A 4,874-nucleotide genomic window follows, 5' to 3' on the forward strand; every position below is an offset into this window, starting at 1 on the left:
TTCCTGTGTAGATGTCTTCTTTATTCGTAGAGGTTTATTTTTGCTTTTACTCCCAAATTATTCTGCCTTTTGTTTTCCATTTGTTGTTGAAGTTTTAACTTCTCTGTTGTTTGGTGTTAGATGCCACTGACTTTGGTTTAGCCGTGTGTGCAATTAACTCCTTCCTGCCCATCAGATATGTGTTACTCTAAGTAGAGTGGTGGGGTGTAACAAATCCTTTTGTTTTGAGGGGAGGGGAGTTTTCTCACGGACAGACTATCACTGGATTATCATTAATTAACAAACAAATGTTGAGTGTAGATGTTGGAAATCTCTACCTCAGATTGATATTTAAATGGTGCCCTTAATGGATATATAATAAACACTTTTTATCACTCACGTTACTGTCGTTTTCTCAAAGTCCGGGCGGTTTGGGGATTTTTCCAGTGTAATTCAATCGTCCACTTGGGTGTGGGTACGTCTCGTTATTTCCTCAGGGAGATATCTGTTGTCGTCTGATCTCCCACGATAGGTACGAGTGGTGTCTTTACTTCGTGCATCTTTTTGAAGTCTCCTGGATATTCAGGATATAGTCTGTCCGTCTATGAGAGCCACCAGCCCCAAATCCGGATTTTACCAAGATTGGCAAGTCTTTAAGGTCAGATTTTCAGGATCATATATCCACTTGTGGTGTGATGACTGCACGTTTGATCTCTGTCTATCTGTCGACGCGTTTCGCCCCTCCCATTGTACGGGGCTTCGTCGGGACATAATCAAACATTGGGAGAGATGTTTCTTAAATAGTGGGGTCACGCCCCTTTCTGTACATTTATTATCCACCTACATTGGTTTAGATTCTAAAGTACAATTCTCCCTCCTTTGATGTAACCTTCTATCAGTTTCATTAGACAGTATCAACATAGAGTTTACATTTCTCTATTGTGAAAAAAATAAAATAAAACGAAAAATAATTTCTACATAGCCGTGATTATAAACAGATTTCTACTTTTAACCAATGTCCTATACCTTAGGATGGATGGTCCCCGTATATGTGGATCAGTGGAGAAGGTGTGGATCCATTGTGAAGATAGGTTAGAAACTGTTTGTCTTATAAAAAGACATTAAGACTGCATTAATTGTTTAATCCTATCGGAATCATTGTATTTAATCTATAGATCCACATCTTCTCCCACTGTTGGAGGATCCTATCAAAATCTCCTCTACGGGGGGAGATATTCAATGCATAAATGACTTTGACTTTGAGCCCATCTGGGACCCCCTTATGATGTTCCAAGAAATGTTGGGCTAGGGGACTGTCTATGTCTCTCTTTTTGATGTAATTTAGGTGTTCACCTATTCTTACTTTCAGTTGTCTTTTAGTTTTGCCCACGTAGAATTTTTTACATGGGCATTCAATTAGGTATATAACCTTACTTGAATTGCAGTTATTGAAGCTCACTATGTTAAAGGATTTTGTACTTTCGGAGTTCCTGAAAGTTTTTGTTTTGTCTATATAGGGACAGATCTGGCAGCCCCCACCGGGGTACATCCCTTTGAGTCTTTTTTTATTATTTTGGAATGTTAGTTTCGATGAGCTAGGTGTGTATTCTGAGTTAACTAAACTATCTTTTAAATTTTTCGAGCGTCGGGCCGTCAAAAGAGGTCTTGGACCCACTATTTTAGATAATGGTGGGCATAAATCAAAGATGTGCCAATGCTTCATTAGAAGTTGTCTTAGTTTCTCCCAATTAGAACCATATTTGGTTATCATACGTGTGTAGTTGCTATTTTCACTCATTGGATCTGCCGTTTTTAATTATTTATTCTGCAAAAGACCTTGTTCTTTGATTTGCCTTTATTTTACTCCTCTTGATTAGTTTATGTGGGTATCCCCTTTCCCTGAAGCGTTGGTACAGGTCTTTGGACTCTTCAATGTAGTCCGCATGTTTGCTACAATTGCGTTTTATTATAAAAAATTGACCTGTAGGGATGCCCTGCTTCAGGGGAGGGGGATGGTGACTGGTTGCGTGAAGAAGTGTATTTGCTGAGGTTTCTTTTCTATATGTCTTTGTGATCAATTTTTGATTTTTGATCTCTATTGAAAGATCCAAAAATGAAAGTTTAGTATTACTTTGAGTGTAAGTGAATTTTAGATTTCTATTGTTCATATTCAGATCTTTGATGAACGATACTAAGAGGTCCTCACCTCCGTTCCAGACCACCAAAATATCATCGATATACCTGAGCCACGTTTTTGCGTGGCTCAGGTATAGGGGGTGATTGTATATTGACTCTTCTTCCCACAGGCCTAGGTGGAGACATGCATAGGATGGGGCCCATGGGGCTCCCATCGATGTGCCTCTGATCTGTTTAAAGAATACTCCTGAGCATTGGAAACAGTTGTTATGTAGGGCAAAGTTTAAAAGTTCTACAATGAATTCGCTTTGAGTTGCCATCGATGGAAAATGTACATCAAGGAAATGTTCTATGGCTTTTAACCCCCATTCGTGTGGTATCGATGTGTAAAGCGATTCCACATCAATACCCACAAGCAGGGAACCCTCGTGTATTTTTAGATCATTTATTTTATTTAGTACATCTTTCGTGTCTCTGGTATAGGAGGGCAACCGCAACACCACACAGATTAAAAGAGCTTGCGGTATACTGAGCCTAGGGTGATGGGAGGACGCTAGTTTGTGTCCTCCCGTTACCCAAATGAGAACTATGGGGAAAAGCCCTGACCCCATAGTTCTCCTTTAACCTCTGGCCGTCCGCCCGTAGTAAGAAAACGGACGGACGGCACTGCTGCATTTGCGGGTTGCCGTCTCCAGAAAGCTAAAATCAAAAATGTAATATATAGCAGAATACCGATCCTTAGATGAGACGGCTGCATTCTTTTTCTTTTTTGTAAGCCTTTTTTCCCTTTATTTTCACCCGGTGATCCGGCCAGTAACACACTTCCTGTCTCAGGGGGGCTCCACTCTATGGAGGAGCAATGCAGCCCCCCTGGACAGCAGCATTGTCACCCTGTGGGGTGGGTGGTGTTAGATAGACTAGTGGTATTTAAATGGACTTTACATAATAAGTGACTGACACATTTAATCTTGTGGGCGGGGCTAAGCTGGGTGGCAGCATGTAAAGGGGCCAGGTGAGATAACGCTTCTTTTGTATTTTCTGGATTCATATTGAAGACTAAACAGGACTGCAATGTGGTATTGGTCTAACAACAAACCTATAGTAATATAAGGCACTTTCCCAGTGATGACACATGGCAGTCCCTAATGGGAAGACTAACAAGGGTTAGTGGCATGAGGAGTGAATGCTCCGTGATAGGTTCTCTTTGCTGACATAAAGTGGCCTCTTAATAGGGCACTGTGCTGGGGATACCAGATGCAGAATGTACCAAACCAGTAACACTCAACAAACTTCAGCAGTCTCCAGGGACATTCTGTTCTATCCCCACACTGTCCCTGGACCTTCCCTTGTGCTAGGCATATCCCCAGCCTGCTTGTGCACTGTTCCTATCTCAATACTCCCTGCATTGTAGGGGTCACCAGAAGCTACCCCCCCACATCTTGTGCTTCCAGTCTCTGCTCGGTTGAATGACACCCAACATCATTCAGCTCACTTCCTGTAAGCCAAGGGTGTCATGGACATCGGAGTGTGTCCTGGTGTCACCTCTGGGTTCACAGGATAATTTTGCAGAGAACGGCACTCACTTCATTCATCCATTCTGCAGCATTCAGATGCTTAAAAACAGTTGAGAAGGTGATTCAGCAGAGGTCATGACCAACCTGGAGTTGGTGGTTAGGAGCGGTCACAAAAATTAATATAATTTCTTTTTATAATTGTGAGCACTCATGAACAGGGCACTCCTAACCTTCTTGTCTTTTGTCTTTGTATTGCAACTCAGACTGTTGAACAATAATAATCATTATTATTATTACTAATAATAATTTCTGAGTGGCTTTAGTGTTCTTTCATCACTTCGGCTTTTTTGACTCACTCACACACATACAGCTCATTTATGAATGAAAACCAGGACACAATTGCAGTGACGTCTGACAGAGATATGCAAATACGGTTTATGAGTTAGCAGCCCTACATTCCAGTTCAGGAAGTCTGCCCGCTGCCGATATGATTTATCAAGGTAAGATTTTCCTTTGAATGTACAAGTAAGAGAGTGCTGGGGACACGGAGATATCATAGAGGAAACCACACTACAGTGAAACCTCAGACTGCCAGAGAGCAGTGGAAAGCCCACAGAGCTGGCTATATAATGTCGAGGTCCCTACCTGATATACAACTCAGAGCATCTACCTGCTGTACAACCTACAGCACCTATCTCCTATACAGCTCAGAACATCTACCTGCTGTACAACTCCGAACATCTACCTGCTGCAGAGACACTCACATAGAGGATAAGGAAGAAATATGGACCACACAAGAGCCACCATGGTGAGGACCACTTTAATGACCCTTATTTATTTTTATCCTTCTTAATTAGATATTACTTTCAAACCATCAAAATGTAAGAGGTTCCCTGTTGTTTCATTCCCTTTTATCATATCATTTTACATTGTAAGTCAGGGCAGCAAAATCATTCTGCAAATATTTTTTAGGATGTCATCTTATAACTACTTGGCTAAGTACAAAGTGTCCAGTTGGAAAAGTTCTTATTTCACTTTCTCCCATCTGCAGAAATGTAGGCAAGCAAAAGATTGCAACATAGTGATCATTCCATTCTTCACAAAATCCTAAATATAAACCTCTAGTACTAGGAGATGCACAACAAGAAATATGTCATCCAATCTCAATATTGCATATCATTTATTACTCAAAAAAAAGAAAATACATATAAATACAAACCATATACCCATACAAAAAAATCCCCC

Source organism: Nanorana parkeri, unplaced genomic scaffold (assembly GCF_000935625.1).
Source record: "Nanorana parkeri isolate BGI_ZX_2015 unplaced genomic scaffold, ASM93562v1 scaffold533, whole genome shotgun sequence".
NCBI lineage: Eukaryota > Metazoa > Chordata > Amphibia > Anura > Dicroglossidae > Nanorana > Nanorana parkeri.